The following is a 23099-nucleotide window of genomic DNA, read 5'->3' as shown; positions in this document are numbered from 1 at the left end:
GCTCCTCTGACATAGCCTGTGTCACGGGACATCTGTGTTACTCTAGTTTCATAGAGTCTGTGAGTCTTAGCTGGCTCATGAATAAGACGTTCCAATAACTTCTCATTGAAATTGAACAGGGAACGTATACCGCTCACTTCACTGCAATTCTTGAGGTCTCTCAGTTCAAATTCCAACATTAGCATCTATTGGCTGTCCTGGGGCAGCTTGCTATCCAGTGCATTCCTGAGCCAGAACTCAGATGACTACTCACACTCTGCTCGCGCTCTAACGCCGTGTCTCAATACAGTTGCTTTCTTCCCTACTTTTCAGTTTTCAATTCTATGCCTTTAAAATCATCATGTTTTGTTTTTTTTTTTTTTTTCAGATTCATAGCTACAGCCAAACTTTGAGGACGTTTTCTTTTGAAGGTTTAAACTGTGGATCTACTACTGTATTTCTTTATGCGGGATCAAGAGAAAGAACCCGAGAAATGATCCAAAGATGTCCATGACACAGGCGAAAGCTGAGACACCGCTACCCTGGATGGACCGGACTCCATGTTTCCTGAGATCGGCCCTGGAGCTGAGGTCTGGTAGAAGTGGATGCTTCTTTGTAGGCGGAACCTCTGAAAGTAGGTATGTAAGAAAAAGAAGGACTCACTGGCGGCCCAGTGGTAGGTGCTATTTAATACCAGTTCAGTTTACTGTGAACCAAGGTTTGGAGTAATCATTCCATGCCACACACTAAGTTAAGTCAAGCCCTGGGTGATGCTAATCTTATGCCAACTTGACATACAAACTAGAGATGTCGAAAAGGAGGGAACCTCAATTGAGAGAACTCCTGCATAAGATCTAGATATAAGGTGTTTTCTTACTTAGTGATTGGTGGAGGAGGGACCAGCCCATTGTGGATAGTTCTGGTGGTCCTGGATTTTATAAGAAAGCAGGCTGAGCAAGTTATGGGAAGCAAGCCAGGAAGCAGCACCCTCCATGACCTCTGAATCAGCTCCTGCCTCCAGGTTCCTGCCCTGAGTTCCCGTCCTGATTTCCTTCTATGATCAACTGTGATATGAAAATATATGCCAAGTAAACTCTATTCCCCTGCCCTCCAACTTGCATTTGGTGATGGTGTCTCATCACAACAATAGTAACCCCGTCTGGGACTCTTTCCTTAATTTGCTTTTGGCAGGTGTGGTGGTTTGAAGATGCTTGGCTGATGAAAATTGGCACTATTAGGAGGTGTGGCCTTGGTGGAATAGGTGTGGTCTTATTGGGGGAAATGTGTCACTGGGTAGGTGGGTTTTGAGGTGTCTTAGTGCTCAAGCTCTGCCCAGTATGGAAGAGAGTCTCCCCCTGGCTGCCTTCAGATCAAAATGTAAAACTCTCAGCTCCTCCAGCACTGTGTCTGCCTGGATGCTGCCATGCTTCCTGCCGTGATGATAATGGACTGAACCTCTGAAACTGTAAGCCAGGCCCAGTTAAAAGATTACCTTTATACGAGTTGTCTTGGTCATAGTATCTCTTCACAGCAGTGGAACCCTAACTAGGACATCATATTTTGTCACTGTCTGAGGGTGTCCTCCTGATCTCTGCAACACATTTTCTAGGTGCTAATGTGGAAACATGGGCGTGACAAGAGGTTTAGAGAAAACTCTATCTCCTTTTTAGAGTCTCGAAACCTCATTCCCATCCCCCACCTCGCCAGTGTTCTCTAGAGAGTGTCTCCATTCCTCCCCCGCTCCTCCCTAGGACACCCAACACAGTTTCTTCAATGTCCTCAGTCTTAACAAAGTTAGCAAGCACTATGGGCTCTGCCTTCACTCTACAGAAACTTCCTAGGATAGTGTGTGTGTGTGTGTGTGTGTGTGTGTGTGTGTGTGTGTGTATGTGTGTGTGTAACCCATGTGATAGGAGAATTTGAATGTATGGGAGATGGCTGGGGATGTGGGTTACTGAGAGATGGGGTGCTTATCTCGCATGCACCAAGAGTTCGATCTCTAGCACTGCAGACAACAACAGCACACATACTGGTACGGGGACCCAGAGGTGGAGGCTAATGTCTGCAATGTCAGTACTCGGGAGACTGAAGCAAGAGGCTTGTGAGCTCAAGCCCATGAGACCAACATGTTGGCCTGTTCTTTACTTCTGCCATTACATTCCAAAGTAATAGGGTAAGATGGCTATGGGAGAAAACTTCAAAACCAAGGGCAAAACAAGCCCTTAAATAAATGGATCAATTTCAAGTATCTGTTTTAGTATCAGAAAGCTAACACATACCTGTTTATAATATTGCTTATTAAGTTGTTCAAATATTCAAATATAAATGGCTGCCGAACACTTACCCAGTATCACACTCTTGAATATGAAGGTCAATGATACCTCTCCAGACCTCTGACGACATTAGCTCACATTTGTTAAATGGATACTATACCCTAGACACTGTTAAATGCTTGGAGTAATTGTGTTAGCCCAGCCCCCAACCCCAGCAGGCATTCCCTGGGGACCCATAAGCCACTCCTCCAGGGAAGCTTGTAGGCTAGCTGCAGGTCATCACCTATCCCTCCTCTCCTGCAAATCCCATCCCCTATTCTCACCCCCATCACTGTAGTAGCCATCTGCTGAGGCCTCTCCCTTCTTGGATCATACAGATCTTCTCCTTCAACCTTCCTCTCCACTCATCTCCTTATCACAGCCCCCAACTCTAGCAGCCATCCTCTGGGAACCCTACCAGGCAAGCCTGCCAGAGAAGGAAGTAGACCAATAAAGCAGGAAGGCAAGCCTCAGATCAGTTCCTCCTCTCCTCCATGGCCAATCCCCCAGTCTCATCCCCAGTGTAGCAAACTACCTGTTGTGGCCTCTCCTTACTCTCTACCCCCCATTCCCAGGGGACTAATCAGATCCCGGAGAAACATCTCGTATTCCTCTCTCCTAGGGAGCCCCCCAGCCCTCAGCCCATTCCTATTCCCAGGGGTCTGCTCCCAATACTTAGAAACACATTTTACCTGGAAGCCCCACTGGCCACATCTACCAGGATGCAGAAGAATTTCCTACCAGGCAACACATAGCTACCACACTCTCCTAAGAACCAGAAAGGACAACAGAAACCAAGGAACAGAACAGTCACCCAACAAACACAAGACTAGATATTAGCACCCAGAATTACAATCTTCCCAAACCTAGATGCCTAAAAACACAACTATTAATGTCTATGATATATGTCTCCATGAGAGCCCAGCAACTCTAACACAGCATGCCCTGAATATCGCAACATAGCTGAAACACAAGACCAAGACCTTAAAATAGCCATCATAGCTATGATAGAGGCCGTTAAAGGGGGAGTTAATAAGTCTCTTAAAGAAACACATGAATACATCAACAAACTGTAGGAGAAGATGAATAAAACAGTGCAAGACCCAAAACTGGAAAGAGAATCAAGAACGAATGAGAAGAAATCCAGGACAAAGGCACAGAAAGCATTTTCAATAAAATCATAGAAGAAAATTTCCCTAACCTAAAGACATGTCTATCAAGGTACAAGAAGCATACAGAATACCAAATAGTCTAGACTAGAAAAGAAAGTCCCTTCAGCCCATAACTAAACACTAAACAAAGAGAACAAAGAGAATATTATAAGCTACAAGAGGAAAGGCTACGTAACATATAAAGGCAGATCTATTAGAATTATAACCATTTTCTCAGTGGATACTCTAAAAGCCAGCAGGTCCTGGACAGATGTTCTACAGCGTCTAAGAGACCACAGATGCTATCCCAGACTACTATTCCCAGCAAAACTTGCAATTATAATAGATAGAAAAAGAAAGACATTCCACAATAAAACCAAATTTAAGTAGTATTTATCTGCAAATCCTGCCCTACAGAAAGCACCAGAAGAAAAATTCCAAATTAAAGAGGTTAACCACATCTAAGAAAACACAAAGAATAAATAATTCCAGACCAGAAAATCAAAAGAGGAAACACACACACACATACACACACACACACATCACCACCACCACCACAACAACAACAACAAAATAACAGGAATTAACCAACACTGCTCATTGATATTTCTCAACACAAATCAGTGGGTCAATTCCCCAATAAAAAACACAGGCTAATACAATGGATGCAAAAACCAGGATCCATCTTTCTGCTGCATCCAAGAAACACACTTGAACATCAAGGATAGACAGCACCTCAGGATAAAAGGATGGAAAAAGATATTCCAAGCAAATGGACCTAAGAAGCAAGGTGGGGTAGCCATTTTAATATCTGACAAAGTAGATTTTTAGACCAAAACTAACCGGAGGAGATATGGAAGGACACTTCATACTCATCAAAGGAAAATTCACCAAAAGAACATGGCGATTCTTAACATCTATGCCCCAAACACATGGGCACACAAGTTCATAAAAGAAACACTACTACAGCCTATATCACATATTGATCCTCACTCATCGTGGGAGACTTCAGTACTTGCCAATAAACAGCGCATCCAGACAAAACAGAAAAATGTCAGAGCTAAATGATGTAATAAACCAAATAGACCTAACAGATATTTACAGAGCATGTCACCGGAATACACCTTCTTCTCAGTACCTCACGGAACTTTCTCCAAAGCTGACCATATACTCAGACACAAGGCAAGTCTAAACGGATACAAGAAAACTGAAGCAACACCCTGCCTCCTATCTGACCAACCACAGATTAAAACTGGATATCAACAACATCAGAAGGTTTACAAACTCATAGAAACTGAACAACTCACTGCTGGATGAAAAATGGCTTGGGACATAGATTTAGAAACTAAGGACTTTAAAGAATTTGATGAAAATCAATACCCAACAACAACCCCAAACTTATGGAACACATGAAGGTGGTTCTAAGAAGCAAGTTCATATGACTAAGGGTCTACTAAGGAGGGGGAAGAGGGGGAAGAGGGGGAAGAGGAGGAGGAAGAGGAGGAGTCAGGCTGAAGAGATGGCTTATTGGTTAAGAGCACTGACTGCTCTTTCAGAGGTCCTGAGTATTCTCAGCAACCACATGGTGGCTCACAACCCTCTGTAATGGGATCTGATGCCCTTTTCTGGTGTGTCTGAAGACAGCTACAGTGCACTCATAAACATAAAATAAATAAATAAATCTTTAAAAAAGAAGAACAAAATTGGAGATCTCATACTAGTAGCATCTGAAAGCTCTAGAACAACAAGAATAAATCCCACCCCAAAAAGAGTAGATGGCTTAATAATAAACACAGGGCTGTAATCAATATAATAGAAGCAACAACCACAAAAAATAAATCCAAGGAATCAAAAAAATGATTTTGTGCTTTGAGAAATTCAATAAGATTGACAAACTCTTATCCAAATTAACTAAGAGGCAGAGAAAGAATATGCAATTTAACAGACATTAGAAATGAAAAGGGGCGAGATGCTTAACAATAGAAACCCAGAAAATGCAGAGAGTCCTAAGGACATAACTTTAAAATCTGTACTCCACTATTCAGGAAATCTAGAAGAAATGCATACTTTTCTTGGTACATACCACTTACCAAAGTTAAATCAAGAGCAGATAAGCAGTTTGAGTAGACCTATAACCCTTATTGAAATAGAAGCCGTAACAACAACAACAACAACAAGCAGCTCAGGGTCTTTAGTGCAGGATTCAATCAGACTTTCAAAGAAAAGTTAATGCCAATACTCAAATTATTTCACAAAATGAAACCAGAAGGAACATTGCCCCCCTCCTTTTTTTAAATGAGGCCACAGTGGGTACAACCTTCAAGGTCCACCCTTTGTTATCTACTTTCCACCAAACAGGTCTCCTTCAGGTGCTGCAGCCTTCTAAAAGTACCACAAGCTAGGGACCAGAAATTCTGAACACTGAATACTATACATTCAAGATTTAAATCATAACAGAGATCAAGGTGTGATGGTTAGTTTTAACTGTCAGATTGATATAAACAAGAATCAACTCAGTGAGAGATTATCTAGATTAGGTTGGTCTGTGGGCATGTCTGTGGAGAATTATCTTGACTAATGGGTGCTCTGCCCACTGTGGGTGGCATCATGCCCTTTTCAGGGGATCCTGGATTGTGGAGGAATAGAGAAAGTGATCTAGACACTAGCAGGCATTCATTAATTCATCCACTTCTGCTTCTTGACCAAGGGCATGATGCTCTCTCTGGCTTCTGCTGCTGTGACTTCCCCACAGTGATGAACTGTACTCTGGAACTGAACACATGTTCTTTCTCTTTTCAAGTTGCTTTTCCTTAGGGTATTTTGTCACAGTGACCACAGAAGAAAGTGACACACAAAGTCATTTGGGGGAGGGATGGGGCGTGGTGCATGGCTAGAGGCCTGGAGAGATAACTCGGTGGTTAAGAGCCCTTGCTGCTCTTACAAAGGACCCGTATTCTGTTCCCACAACCCACATTCATGATTACCACTGTCTATGACTCCAGTTCCAGAGGACTCATATCCTCTTCTATGAGCCATGAACACTCGAAGTGCTCATACATACAGACAGGCAAAACATTCATACACATTAAATAGAATCTTTTATTGAAAATGGACAGAGTGACAATTTCCTTGTGACTGGTATTTTACCTACTGGGGGCCAGTGACCTCTTCCCATGTGTGCTGGGGATGGATCCCAGAGCCTCAAACATGCTCAGCGTGCAGTCTACCACTGAGCTCCACCCCAGAGCATCCCTGTGCTGCTACTGGGATTGTCAGATAGGAGATCTTTCATAAACCCAAAAGATTCATTTCACTGGTTTCCTCTTTGGCTCCATCACTAAATCCTAAATCCCTGTGAATGAGAGGTCCTTCCTCTTTGGAGTCATAGTATACTATACATTTAAGAAAGCTAAGGCTATAGAGATGGCTCAGTGCTAAAAGTGTTTACCACACAAGCATGAAGACCTGAGTTCAAATACCCAGAGCTGACATAAAGCCTAATTACGATGGCTCTTCTTGGATGTCAACTTGACTCTATTGGAATTAACTAAAATCCAAAACTGGAGGGTATGCCTGTGAGGTGTTTGCTTGTTTGCTTGTTTGTTCATTTTGTTTAATTTGAATTAAGTAGACTCACTCCTAATCTCAATCTTTGAGACAGGAAGATAAATTTTTAATCTGGGCTACACTTTCTGCTGGAATCCTATCCAAGGACATGGAAGGAGGAAGCTTCTGCACGTTGGCTGCTTGCACTCACCTTGTTAGCACAGTTATTCCTCCACTGGCATTAGAGACCATTTCTTTGGGATTCTAGAATATATGGAAGACTAGATGAGATGCTGTAGACTGAGCAGCTACTGCATTCTTACACACACACACACACACACACACACACACACACACACACACACACACAATCCTAGCCTTCCCATGATAGGATGGGAAACAGAGACAAGAGACTCTCTGGAAGTTCTCTAAGGCTCATAAGCCTGGCCTGCCGAGCACTGGACAACAAAAAGGTCCTGTTTCAAATGAGGTGAAAGCGGGAAAGCAGGAAAGCGGGAAATGGCATCCAATGCCCTCTGGCCTTCATACTCGAACTATTGCATATGTGCGCCAACCCCCACTGTCATGTTAAGGACTGGGCGTGGGAAGCTCACGTTATAGACGCATTTATTTGTTGAGCTGCAGCTGAAGCCTCAAATATTCCTTTAAGTTACCATCCTAAGCGTTATTATCCCCTTCTTTGTAAGCTATGGAGGTTGTTGGGAAGGTTGACTGCAATGCTATTTCCAGTCAGGTTTATTCCGAGGTCATCGCCACTCTTAGTGTCGCTCAGAATAGCACCTGTGAGGCCTCACTGCTGATTCCACAGCCTTACTCTTTTCCGCTCCAAATTTAGGTTCTGCTTATCAAGGAACCAATTACATTCTTATATCCTGCCAGTATCGTGTCTGTTGTGACTCCTGCTAAGAGCCGCGGGCGCGGGAACCAGCTCAGCACGTCTCTAACTCCGCAGGTCAGTCAAACCGCTGTCACTCAAAGCAGTTCTCTCCAATCACAGCAGATACTTCGTAGCGGAGGCGGGCCCATTCTGTAAAGGAACTGAAAAGCAAGATAGCAAAGGTGGAGCACCTGCCCTATGGGAACCATCGGGTTAGACTCCTGCAAGAAGAATATTCATAGCATCCTTATTAATCAATCACACATGGCCTTATTTTACATGCGCTTGTGTTTCAGGATGATTCATGCATAAAGAAACGGTAGGTTCATTTGCCTCACAGCCTGCCGCTCTAGCGCGCTCCTGCCCCACTGGAGCTTGTATAAATCGTACATATATTCTCGCTCAGGCATATTACAATGTCTTCAGCCCTAGGGATGCTCTGCTAGCTCCAGCATGATCCTTAAGAAAACCTTACCGCCATATTACTCACAAGAAAGCACACAGGTCAAAAGAAAAGAAAACAAGCAAACCAAAAACTAAACTGCCATTAAGCATACCGCGAAGAGACTCTTGTTTACAAGATGATTGCCAAACAAGAAGGCAGAATATTGACTGCTCCATCCATAAGTGCACACCCCGGGCACACCCTCTTCTCTCTCCCCTCTCCTCTGTCTGTCTCTGTCTCCTAAACACACACACACACACACATACACTCGTTCCTGCTTCCCCCTCCCCTTTCCTTCCCTCAATTGCTCTTGCTCTCAATCTTGTTCTCGCTCTTTCTCTGTTTATGGAGAGCCACAACCACAGCACTGACATGACAGCCCATACCATCTGTACCACGAGTTACAGATCAGATGCCCTCTTCTGGCTTCCATGGGAATTGCATGTATGTAGTACATACACATACATACATACATACATGCATGCATGCATACAGACAAAATACTCATAAAGCAAACTTTAAAAAAAACATATTAATTTCCATGCTTCCCTTGATGTCATGAGCCCTACCCAGCAATTAGACATAGGGTTAAATGTGTTCTTCCTGGGCTGCAAACTAGGATCCACGGTGCCCTGGTCGTGACCCCTGGTTCTTAAGGAATTTAGCAGTCTAGGAAGGCAAGCACTAGGCTGCACTGGAATAGGGCAGGTGGGAGCATGGAGTGGTACATCCTCCAGATCTGAAAATCACTTCTCTGTCCTAGGAGGATTTAGAGTTAGAGAAATACCTGAGAGTACCCACCCCATAGTATTCTTTTGATTTTAAAGTATCTGTTCATATTTGGCATCCTTGATGCTTGCTGTGCTTAAGAGAATATGGCCACAGGAGCAATAGGTTGGCCAGCTGACTCTAATTTAAAATACAAAGTTGAATAATTGAATTAGATTTGCTATTTTAAGTTAACCTTCTTACCAGATTTAAGTGCATAAAAATATTTATACTTTAACTTATTAGATTTTATAAGAGTTATTTAAACACACGGGGATAGCTTATTTCTTAAGTCAGATAATTGAAGCACACAAAGGAAATTTAATACTTAATATATTAAATTTAAATATCCAGGGTAACTATGTCAAGAATAATTTAATTTACAGAGAGGACTAACCATTTTTCATAGATTTGCTAGTGTCAGATTGTACTAGACAGAATAATATAATTAGAATTATAAACCTGAAAATTAAAAAAGTAACTCTTGGCTGGATATGGTGGTTTATGCCTATAATCTCAGCAATCCAGAAATTAAGTCTAGAGTTCAAGTCCCTCCGAGCTATGGTAGCAAACCAGATTATCTCCAATATGAGACTTTGTCTCGAGGGTCAAGAGGTGTTTTGGGTTTTTTTGTTTGTTCATTTGTTTTAGCTTTAAAATATTACAGATGAATCATCAAACTATGTACTGAGTTGGTCTGATACTGCTTGTATTCAAATGCTAAATTCTGTACACCAAGACTCCATTGCTATAAGATCCTTGTATAGAAGCTTTTGTTATATAAACTTTGCCCCCCACCCCAAGTTATCCATGGTTGGTTAATAAAGATGCATACACCCTGTATATGTGCAGAAGGGAGGTAGGTGGGACTTGGGTACCCAGGTTTGGGTTCCTGGGTAGGGACCATGAGGAGGGAGAAGAGAGAGGAGGAAGAAGGAAGGAGTCGCCATGGGGTAAGTGGACCAAGAGCATGTGGCCATGAGAGCTGGCCTGTTGGAGTAGGGGAGGTCTAAGGGGAACAACGTAAGTGACATCACAGGGTTACTGACAGGGAAGTAGACAAGCTAGCATAGAGGGTTAACATCTGTCCAGCTCTAGTAGATTTAAGGCTTATTATAAATATGAAGGTTTGTCTTTTGTTTGAGAACTAAATAATCAAAGGTAGAGTAGGAACACCCCCCCCCCAATAACACTTACCACAACAAAACTAATTTAATCACTTGCTAACATCTGGATCTGAAATATCCCTAAAGGCCTGATCTCCACCCTGGCACTATTGGAGGTCAGGAATGCACTTTAAGTGGCAGGTCCCAGGGGAAAGTCTTTGGGTCAGTGGAGTGTGATCTTGACGGTGACACCGAGCAGGTAGTTGCCCTTCCTTTTTCTCCTTTTGTTCTCTCATGGGTCTGAGATGAGCAGCTTACTCTCTGTCACGATCCTGCCATCACAGGCTGCTTTGCCTCAGATGCAAAAGCAAGAACACCAACCCAACCTTGGCCAAAACCTCCAGAACTACGAGCTGAAAGAATTGTTCCTTCTTTGTAACTTGACGGTTAGAGGCATTTTGTTACAGTATTGCAAAGCCGACTGACTCATCATTTGAAGATTGTCTTTCAGTTCACGAAACTATCTTAAAGGACACAAGAGGTGAGACACAGAGGTGGAATGGGGTAGGGTAGGTCAGAATATGACCTCAAGTCTCTGATTCTGAAAGCTAACTTTTCCTTCTAACACAGTTCTGGATGGCACCCATGAGATTTCGGTTCACGTAAAGTGATCTTAAGCAGGTAACATTCAGAAATGGTCTGACATGTCTTCCTTTGTCTTTCTCGTGTCTCATCAAAAAGAAAAAAAAAATCAATCACTCAATCACTGAATTAGTTGCCTGTCTTGTGACTGTCACCAAAATTCCTAACTGAAACAGCTTAAATGGTATCAGCACACACACACCCGAAAAAAAGGCCGGGCGGTGGTGGCGCATGCCTTCACCTACAAAGTGAGTTCCAGGACAGGCAGGGCTATACAGAGAAACCCTGTCTCGAAAAACCAACAGCAACAACAACAACACAAAACAAACAAATAAACAAAAAATGGTATCAGCCCATCCTAGAAAAGGCACGGAAGAGTTCATGGCGGCGGGAGTGTGTGGCAGGGGCTCTTCGTATCACTGGATCAAGGAGCTGGGCGGGTGGGGCGGGGGAGCTAGCAGGATCCAGACAAGGGATACTGCCCTTGCCCCCTTCTGACTTTTACATAGATTCCACCCCCCCGCCCCCCACATCCCAAGGGTTTTAAAACCTTGCAACAGTGCCACCACCTTGGGAGCAATGTCTAAACATAGGAGCCCACAAAGGACGTTCCAGACTCAGAGAACTATAATTACCAAAGATTATCATGAACAATGTGTGGGTGTCCTTCAAGCCATAGCTGCAGGAGTTTTAGGAAGCAGAAAGGCAAAAATAAGCCAAACCAATTGTCACGTATCAGGAAATATAGCAGACACGCCCAAAACTGACCGCAAAGTCAAACACCAAACTTTCTGTGCCTATTTGTAAAGTGTAAAAGCAGAGAAAGTAATGAGTTTCACATCACTATATTCATGTGTGTGTGTGTGTGTGTGTGTGTGTGTGTGTGTGTGTGTCCTACTTCATTTTTATTTGCCCCTACTCCACAATGCCTTCCCCATGACCTAACCTTCCTAACCTCTCTTCCCAAGTTAGGGCAGTACCCTCCCTGTCTCTCACCTCCCGAATGATCTTTCCTTCTGTCTCATAATTTTCTTTCTAGTAACACACACATGCACACGCATGCACACACACGTACGTACACACACACATATACAAGCTCTCGCCTGCGCGCACACACACGCACACGCATTTTTAAATGTAGGCTCTGCATACATTAGGGAAAATATACAATATCTGTCTTTTTGACCAATATTTGTCTTTTTTGATTGTGCTTAACCTAGTGATTTCTGGTTGCATGCATTTTCCTGCGATGCCGTGATTTCATTTTTGTTTATGGATGCATGAACGTTTGCTGTGCATGCACCACGTGCTGATGGTCCATTCATCCATTGGTGCACATCCAGGCTGATTCCATTTTCTGGCCAAAGTGACTAGTACAGAAGTCCATGTGGATCTGCAAGGATCTCTGCAGCAGGCTGACCCCTAATTACACACCGGGAGTGGCACGGCCGGGTGGGTCTACGCTCAGCTTTCTGAGGAAGTCTTTATTGACTCCCACAGTGCCTGCATTTATGTTCCCACCAATAGCATGTAAGAATTCCTCTTTCCCTACATATATGTTTTCTCTGTGTTAGCTTTTCTGACTGGGGCAAGTCAGAATTTCAAAGCAGTTTTAAGATGCATTTATCTGTTGGTTAAGGATGTTGAAATCTTACTCAAGTGTATATTGGTCATCTGTTTTTATTTCCTTTTAAGAACTGTCTATTTGGTTCATTCGTCTATTGACTAAAAGACTGGGGTGGGGGTCAGCTATTTAACTTTTGGGTTCTTTACATATTATAGATATTAATCCCTCACTGCTGTGTGGTTAGTGAACAGTTTTCACCTCCTGTAGGCTGTCTCTCTTCACCGTAGTAATTGTCCCCTTTGCCATGCAGGAACTTCTTAATTTCATGTCCTCAAAACTGCCAACTCTTGAGAGAGCCTCCTGTGCTGCTGGAGTCCTTTGTAGAAGCCTCTGACCGCGCCTTTGTCCTGACGTGTTCCGGTTGTGTTTCCAGCTTTGCCTCTCTCTAGTAGTTTCAAATGGATCGATAAGGTCATTCATCCATTTTTTAATTGCTTTGGGGGCAGAGTAAGCTATATGGATCTAGTTTTGCCCTTCAACATGCAGACATCCAGTTTTATCAATTTTCTCAAAGGATCCAAGAGTCTCTCTTTTCTCTGAATTCCAACATGAGGTGATTTAAGCTGTGAGCATTTATTTCAGAATCTTCCATTCTAGTTTCCTGGTTGATGTGTCTGTTTCTGTGCCAGCACCCTGCTCCGTGGTTGTTGTTGTTGTTGTTGTCGTGTTGTGGCTCTATGGTACACTTTGAGATGAGGAATGGTATGATGCTACAGTCAGCACTGCTTATTCTGACAGAGAGTTAATTTAGTTATTTTGGGTCTTTGGTACTTCGATACAAATTTTGTTTTTGTTTTATTTTTAGTTCTATGACAATCCACTTTGATTTAGAGCTTACTTCTTAATTGATTATTTTTGATAATAGAAATTATTATCTTCTTGCCATCAAGTCACCTTGTTGAATTTGGTCTTCAAGTTGGACAACTTTCTTACAGATATTTTTAAATTACTGTTTTTTTCACCCTGAAATACTTTTATTTGAGGGTTTATTTATTTTGACAGTTTTATTTCTTTTGATTCAGTTTCTCCCTTTTGTCCTGCTTCCTTCCTTCATTTCTCCCTCCCTCCCTCCCTTGCTTCCTTCCTTTCTTTTCTTCTGTATAAGCACTGACTGATTCTGCTTTTGTATTTTTTAAAGATTTATTTATTTTATGTATACGAGTACACTGTTGATGTCTTCAGACACACCAGAAGAGGACATCCAATCCCATTACAGATAGTTATGAGCCACCATGTAGTTGCTGAGAACTGAACTCAGGACCTCTGGAAGAGCAGTCAGTGTTCTTAACTGCTATGCCATCTCTCCAGCCCTGTCCAATTCTGTTTTAATTTGGGTACCCTGGGAAGCACCTCTGAGCTGGAGATCAGCCTCCAAGAGGTCTTTAAAGAATGTTCTGGCGTTCATAAGGAGAGGTAGCAAGGAAGCAAGACTGAGACGTTAAGCCAGGGCCCAACCTTAGCAGAGAGCACACCTGATTCCACAGCTCAAGCAGGGAATTCTTTAGATATGTCCATCTTGAAGCAAATGGGCTAGACCTTTGTCCTCCAGCCTTAACCTGGCATTAGACCTCCCTTGACATGCCTCCGACTTAGCTGTCCTCTTTTTTTTTTTTTAAAGTTTTATTTATTTATTATATGTAAGTACACTGTAGCTGTCCTCAGACACTCCAGATCTCGTTACGGATGGTTGTGAGCCACCATGTGGTTGCTGGGATTTGAACTCTGGACCTTCAGAAGAGCAATCGGGTGCTCTTACCCACTGAGCCATCTCGCCAGCCCTTAGCTGTCCTCTTTAGCCAAGGCAATCCCCCCAGAGTCTGACTGTTCTGGGCTGTCTGCCAGCAGCACTCCAAAGAGCAGGGGTACATGTCCTTCATTCCTGAGCAGAGAGCTAGGCCAAGAACTCCAAGCCTGTTCTCATTTGCTTTCTTTTGTTATGATAAAGCACTATAGCCAAATGCAATTTGGGAATGGAAGGGTTTATTTAATTTGATTTACACTTTTAGGTCACAGTCCATCATTTAGGGATGCTAAGGTGGGAACACAAGACAAGAAGGGAAAGCAGATCTGCTTGCTGGTCCCTGGGGCATTACATCCACCTGCCCAGGGAATGGTACCACCCACAGTGGACAGGGTGCTCTTACATTAATTAAAAATGGAAACATTTCCTTACAGACCAATAAAAAGAATTACTCAATCTAGATACCTTTTCTCCAGGCAATATAAGACTGTGTCAAGTTGATGCTAACTGTAGCAATTCCATGCTTGTTTTCATAGCATAAATACTAACATTGTAACAGTACAGAATAGGTTGGTGTGGCCCCTAGGCAAAGATTATAGTCAAACTTAGGAAGTGTTTCATAGCTTTTTAGCCTTTTAAAAAAGGTTACTCTCAGCCCCAATCAGAAAACTTGTTTTCATAGAATGACTACAGAGGAAACTCGTGACTGCCCAAGATGCTGAGAATAAGTGATAGACAAGGGTTTAGCCCTAACAAGACATTTACATCATACCTTCTAAGGCTCAGCCATCTCTCTATCCCCAACACCCTATTTAACAACACAGTCCAGTGTAGTTGTTTCCTTGTGATTACAACAGCTGGCTGGGAGTTATGGTGTGTGTGCATGTGTGTATGTGTGTGTGTGCTGAACTTGCACACCCATGTGTGTATGTGGATACATGCCTCAGGCAGATGCTGAGGTCAGAAGAGGATATCAGATGTCTGCTCTGTCACTCTGCAGCTAATTCTCCTGAGAGAGTCTCTCACTAAACCTGGAGCTAGGCTGGCAGCCAGCAACCCCCAAGAGTCTCCTGTCTGTTCGGCACACCTCCAGCACAGGGGTTACAGAGCTCACATCGTGCCCAGCTTTTCACGTGGATCCTGGGAATCTGAACTCAGGTTGTTATGCTTGCTGAGCCATCTCCCCAGCCCTGGCACTCCAAATTCTAAAGACCCAAATCAAGAGATAAAAATGAATGTCCCAAAATTCAGTGTTCATAAATATGAAGCAAAAGTCTACTTGTTCCTGCTTCTGGGTTGAAACTTGAAAAACAAAACAAAACAAAAGAACAATAACAACAGCAGCAACAACAAGCAAGCATTCTTAAATGTTGTCCATAGCTTGAGACAAAAGGAAAAGTCTACTTGCTGTCCGTGGGTCACACATGCTGGGGAATCCACCAAGAGTATTACTGAGCTCTCTGCTCTAGAGACTGGGAAGTCCAAGGATGTGACATTAGCATCTTCTGAGAACCTTCCCATGGGTGCTCCTCTCTACTGAGTCTCAAGATAGTGATGGCATCAAACATTCAGGAGACTTATAATCTTGTGGACTGAGAAACTACCAGGTTCTTGGGCTCTCCAGTGTGAGGCAGCTGTTGTTGGACTATGTAAGACTGTTATACAAGCCAATCTAATACCTCCCCGTTCACATACACACCATTCCCCTGAAGAATATGACTAACACAGAGTCCTATGACCGTATCTAACTCCAGAGGGAATGGGAGAAGTACCAGGATCCATGTGGGAGAGAGAGAGAGCTCCTACATACATGGATACATGGGACATTTCTCATATCCCTGCATTAGCTCATATAGCTACAGGTGAGTATTCTTGGTCGCAACAAAGACACAGAGTTCAACGCTACTTCATTCCTAACACTTGTTTTTCTTCCTAGTAAGAAGTTATGAGACCGGCTGTCGAGATGGCTCAGCGGGTAATAGCACTGACTGCTCTTCCAAAGGTCCTGAGTTCAAATCCCAGCAACAACATGATGGCTCACAACCATCCGTAAATGAGATCTGACGCCCTCTTCCTGAGTGTCTGAAGACAGCTACAGTGTACTTACATATAATAAATAAATAAATAAATCTTAAAAAAAAAAGAAGTTATGAGACTATGTGGCCACGTGAAGAGGTGAAAATAGAATTTACTTTATTACAGTGCTTTCTTCAGTAGTGTGGCCACAGGTTAAGGATGTTCCGTATATCTGCAGAAAACGCTTCATGCATGCTCATATAAACAACTGTCATTACACTCAAGTCTCACAAAAAGTGGAAGGGGCCTTCACTAGGAATAGAACAGGGGTCATTGAAACTAGGATGAGGTAAGAGAGGGTAATGCACGGTATGACCAGCATATATCCACGTCAAAATGAAGCCTATTGGTATGTATAATTAATGTATATTAAACTATTGTGTATAATTAAGTATATGATGCTCTATTATAGCAGTGCCGTTCAATTCCTTGAACTCCTGAGCTGTACACCAAAAGCCCATAAAATGACACATGACCTGAGGAAAAGGAATCTTGCCCTACATTTAAAGGTCAACAAATGAACTACCTTTTAATAGTTGATTTAGCATCAGATAACACCACTCGATGAGCTGAACTGAGCATGTAAGGTTGGCTGGGGTATTAAAAAGAGTAGGGCTGGGCTGGAGAGGAAAACAAAAATAAAGAGCAAAAATCGTATTAGTTATTTCAAAGTTACTATTTTGGTCAATGTTAGAGCAAATTGAACTTCTAATTATGCTTGTTAAGACTGACCTGCTTATGAATGTAGCCATTATTTCTCGTTCTCTTTTGACTTCTTGGAAAGTCAGGTAAGTGTCACATGAGTGGATTTCACATCAGGTCGGTCTTTTGGACCTAGATCATATCAATCCAAGCCAATAGCTAGGTATAATGTGTGTGTGTGTGTGTGTGTGTATACACACATATATATGTATGTGTGTGTGTATGTGTACTTACGAGGCTGAACAGTGATTTGTCATAAACATTAGTTTCAAATGATCTATATCATGGTAACCATATTGATTTGAAAACAAAAACAGAGAACACCAAAGTTGCCAAGAGATTTGTACTCAATGGCAAGAGTCCTGACTTGTCTTGACACCTACAAGAAGATTTCAGAGAGTATCCTGCACTATCAGGTGGGCAGGAGAGGGACTTTTCTCTTGGGAAGAAGGGACTCTCTCCTGAGCACACATTAACGGGGATGGAGAAAAGGGAAGCCAGCCATCACTTATCCTGAGGCAGATCAGGTTTAAGAAAGTGGGTGGATTGAAATCAAACCCTTTGAAAACCACCTAAGTCCTTTCCTTGGAATGCTTTTATATAACCCAGAAGTTCACGAACCCCAGCGTGAAGCCTGCTGTGTTACATTTTGCCATCTGAGTCCATAGCAAGCAGCACAGATACCAGAAATATGTGTCATGCAATAGAAAGTCCGAGAGCGAGGCTCAAGCTGACCTGCCTCCTGGAGAGGGCTCTTTTTCTGGTTTGCAGATGGCCACTTTCTTTAACCATGAGTCCTCACGTGGGGGATGGGGGGTGGAGGAGAGAGAAAGAGAGAGAGAGAGAGTCAGAGTCTTGTGTCTATTCTAACAAGGTTGGTTCTCTCAACCTGTTTCACAGAGGTCATCTAAGACCATCAGAAAAGACAGATACTTACATTATGATTCATAACAGTAGCAAAACTATAGTTATGCAGTAGTAACTAAAGTAGTTTTATGATTGGGGGTCACTACACTATGAGGAACTGTGTTAAAGGGTCGCTGCATGAGGAAGGCTGAGAACCATAATTGTAAGGACACTAATTCTATGAATTCAGAGTACCACCTTCACAATCTCATTTGATTTTAATCACTTCCTGTCTCCACATAAAGCCACTGTAGGAGTTGAGACTTTAGCATATGATTTTGGGGACTACGGGGGGGGGAGGGGGGAATATCACAAATACTGAGTCTGTGATCTCTTCCCATGTAATTATTTTTTAGGACATTTTTCAGCTTGTAGATAGGTTGCTCAACAAGGAGAGAATTGGCTAAGGACCTGTGTCGGCGCCTCGTCAGTGACCTTGGTCAGAGGCACTGAGCTTTGTCCGTGGTCTGAAACAGAAGTCTGGGATCTGAGGGCTTGACCTACTGCCCCGGTGCCCTACGTTGTGGGAATATGTGCCCTACCCTTGGGAGTCTACAGTTTCCATCCGGACAGATTCCTTGACGCAGACGGAAACTATGCCCTCCCACTCTCAGGAGCATTAGTAATCACGTATGGCCCATTCCAAAGCCCTTTGACCTCAGTGGAGTCTTGCAATGCTTCCCTACATTTCCATCCTCTTAAGAGCACGGTGGTTCTATGAGGGTGAGATGGTAGATCATTGCCGTATGGAAGCTTCGGATGGCCTCCTCTCACAAGTAAGTCCTAAAGTGGGAGGTCAGGCTGGTGGCTTGGAGGACGCGTTGGGGAGTGAAACTGAACTTTGACATTTAAGGCAATTTTCACATCCGTTCTTAGACACCTTCCCGAAAGGATTTACTGAGATAATAACATAATAACACACACACACACACCACACACACAAATACATACATACTTGCACATGCATACACAAATAAACAAACTAAAGTTGGATCAGAGGTATCAGTGGTCCCCACTATTTGGGTATCTGTCCGAGGCAGGAGGATCACTTGAACTCAGGCTGAGCAACATAGTAAGATCTTGTTTCCAAACAAAGCGAAAACTTGCTCATAAAATTAAAATCCCATGTTAGTTCAAAATAGAACTTAGCAGACTGAGTTTTATAAAGATGATTTTAGGAATGAAAAAAAAATAAATGTATTAACAAATGAATAAAAAATATTTTATTATTAAAGAAAACTAAGGCCCCGGTATGTTCAAGGACTTGTATAAAGCGCCTAGTTAGTGACAGAGGCCGTGCTACAGTTTACTTTTCCATCTTTTTAGGTTAGTGTTCCTTTCAAAAGTAATGCACAGGGGTACAGCCTCCTCCTATCAGATGAAAAGTCTCTATTGGTGGATCAGAGACCAACCGTGAGTGAAGGTGCCTTGGAACATCCATCTGACTCACAGCCTCGCTCTGGGAACAAGAGAACAGAGCACAGGGCCTGGCCAACATGTATGGGCTGTCCAGGGGAGAAATCAAGGTATATGAGTGCTAGGGACCATGGAAAAAGTCATTTCCAATAAGGAAGCCAAGCAGAAATGAAGGATCTGAAGTAATGAAGTTCTCGAGTTCAAGCAGGGTTAGCACTATTTTGTTCACATAGCGACAAGAGATTGGTGGTGTCTGCCAACTGTAACCCAGGAAGGAGCGATCTTTAACCATCTAATCTGAAGCCATCCGACTGTTACTCTGTGAATCACAGCAGTGAGATCATATGTTCTTGTGGAATGTATTCACACCTTCTGGTCTAAGAACAGGGAGATTATTTGACACATTTAAATAAAATGTTTCCAACTTAAAAAAAAAAAAAGGCCCAGGTCGATTATAGCTTCTGCAGGCTTTTAGGATATTAGTGAAATTGTACAGTCTTGTTACTTTTCCTAGGCACTGTTCTATGGCTGTGAAGAGACACCATTGGTGTCTACCTTGGTAGGCAACTCCTATAAAATAAGACATTTAATTGGAGGCTGGCTTATAGTTTCAGAGGTTTACTCCATCCTCATGACAGAGAGCATGGCAGCAGGCAGGCAGGCATGGTGCTGGAGAAGTTGAGAGCTACACCTGATCCTTAGGCAGAGAGAGGGGGTGGGGAGCGGCGAGGGGAGGAGGAGGGAAGAGACAGAGAGAGAAAGACAAAGAGACACATGCAGACAGAGACAGATAGACGGACAGACAGCAGACTGACTCACTGGGCTTGGCACAGGCTTTGGAAACTTCAAAATCCACCCCTCAGGGACACACCACCTCCAACAAGGCCACACCTCCTAATCCTTCTCAAGTAGTGCCACTCCCTGATGATTAAGCATTCAAACATGTGAGCCTACAGGGACCATGCTTATTCAAACTACCGTATTTCTTATACTATAAGAACTGAAACGCTCAATGAAATCTCAACATGAAGCCCTAAGTTTGATCCCCAGTACTGTAGTAAACCAGCAAATAATCAGGACAACTGCAAAGTCAGTAGAAAAAAAAAAAAAGCAGGGCCTAGAGAGATAGCTCAGTGGTTAAAAGCACTTGTGGCACAACCACGAAGACCTTGGTTTTGACCTAGAACCTACCTAGCAACTGGGTGTGGTCTCACATTCCTGTAACGCCAAGTAGAGGACAGAGACAATAGGATCACTAGGGCTTGTTGGTCACCAGTCTAGCCTCAGGTTCATGGAGAGACCCTATTTCAAAGGAATACAGTGGAGCTGATACAGTGGAGCTAGAACAGGAGGAAACCTGATGCCTTCCTCCACCTACACACACACATACACACACACATACACACACATACACACACACACACATACACACACATACACACATACACACANCACACACACATACACACACATACACACACACACACACACACACACACACATATACACACGGGCATAAACACCACACACAGGCACACAGAGGAAAAAATCTCGTATTTCTCAAGGAACTTACAAGGAAATACATCATTCCTGATGGCTGGTTTCTTGTCACCAAGTTGAAGAAGTGACTTACCAGAGGGGCTTGCTCTCGGCCACTATGTAATAAAGCTATAAATCATTAAGCAATCAGGTTCTGTCAGTGCTAACTGAGAAACTGCTGCTAGAACTCACATTTTTCTGGGCAGGCTGGCAAGAATGGGCAAGGATGCTATTTATTCTTAGCATGCAACAGAAACGACTCCATCTTACGCAGCCTCGGTATTTCTCACCTTTCCCTCATCTTGGATGCTGGAAGCTTCTTTTAATTAACTTACACCTTCATATGTCATGTCTTGTCTCAACATCAGGAGTTCTGGAAGAAACTGAAAGTGAGAGTCAAGAAAATGCTAAGCCAATGTCTTATCTCAACAGTTTAGGTCCTTTGTGCTGGAAAATGATGCTGGGAGTAATGTGCCATTGCTTCCAGTAGAGGGCGCTCAGACACTGGCTTTCAAATTTACAGTTCTTCAGCTAGCTTGAGTAGGAATTGTCTTTATCCATGGCTGTGTCCTTGTAGAACTCCGGTCTTCTCATGGCTCTAGTGGAATGCTCTGCCCATACCACAACACACTACACCCTTTAAGGAAAACTACCTGCTGCTGGCAATGGGGCTGACAACAGAGTTTAATGAATTAAGGGGAGATCGAAGGAGTTACTGGCCAGTGGTGGGCAGGAGACTAAAGGAGCAGAAAGTGACTCAGAAGAGTTGGGAAACTCTGCTTTGGTCCCATAACTTATGTGGAAAGCACTCAGAAACACTGTGTGAGTTACCCAGACAAAAAGAGATGAGCTTCGGCTGACAACAGAACAAACTTTACAGCTGGCACATGCCAGGGGGCCTCAGACTCTACAGACAGCAAAGACAAAGAGTTCAGAACACCCGTGTCTTTTACTTAGCATTATCTAACATAAGACGTATGTACACGTATGTCTATATGTATATCATGTATTGTCAACATGTATAGCATGCATTGTGTATATGTATTCATGTATTGACTAGCATATATACCATGTAGTGTCTATATGTATATTACATATTGTTTAGCATGTATATCATGTGTTGTCTATATGTATATAATATATTACACACATATATATCATGTATTACCTATACATCACATATTGTCTATCTGTACATCATGTAATATCTAGCATGTATATCATGTATTGTCTATATTATGTCATGTTTTACCTATATGTATATCATTAATTATTTATATGTATATCATATATTGTCTGTATGTATATAACATATTGCTAGTATGTATATAATGTATTTATATGTATAGAAACTATTGTCGAGTATGTATAGCATGTATGTCCCTGTCCCTAGAGAGACAGAAGAACCTGGGTGATTAGATCTCTGATCATGACAGAGAGGAAGAGGACACTCTTATGTCCCACTGTTGTGACAACTTTTCCCACTGTTGTCCCTGCCCTGGCTTGGGATTCTGAATGCCCTGAGGCCAAGCCTGAGCAGGAGTCAGAAGTTTATGAGGGCTATGTTTGTTTGCTTCAGAAGTGACTACCATCAGAAGAGGCATTGGCAGACACACACACACACACACACACACACACACACACACACAAATAAGGAAAAAGGAAAGCAAACCCTCGAGTGGCGGCCAGTGACCGACCCTGACTGCATCTCTAGCTCCTGCCTCAAGTTCTTCATCCCAGAGATTACTATTTCTAAACAAAACCCTCATCTGGTACCCTGGGCTCCAGGAAAAAAAAATAGAGTTTCAATAAAATGGCTTCGTTTGCCAGCTGTGATAGCATCCACCTTTAATCCCAGCACTTGGGAGAAGGAGGCAGGTAGACCTCTGTGAAGTAGAGGCCAGCCCTTGTCTATATAGTGAGTTTTGGGTCAGACAGGGCTATGTAAAAAGACTGTCTCAAAAACGGTTTTGACTTTTCTGCACTGGGCACTGACCCTAAGGCCTCATGAGCATCGGGCAAGTGTCTTGGTCTCTACTTCCAGCTGGAGTTCCCGCCTAGGTTTCCTTGACTAAAGCTCTGGGCTGCTCTTCCCAGAGACCACGGTTGGGGTTACCATCTACCTTCCAAACTTGTCTCAGCTTGGCACAGTGCAGGGCCACTTCCCTGTGTCCTTCTCTAAGCCTAAGAGGTCTCTTTGCATAAAATCCAGCATTCTATGTTTGAAGTAAATCCAAGGATAGTT

The sequence above is a fragment of the Mus caroli genome, chromosome 13, assembly GCF_900094665.2.
Source record: "Mus caroli chromosome 13, CAROLI_EIJ_v1.1, whole genome shotgun sequence".
Classification (NCBI taxonomy): Eukaryota; Metazoa; Chordata; class Mammalia; order Rodentia; family Muridae; genus Mus; species Mus caroli.
The sequence above is the reverse complement of the archived record's forward strand: the minus strand, read 5'-3'. Positions refer to the sequence as shown.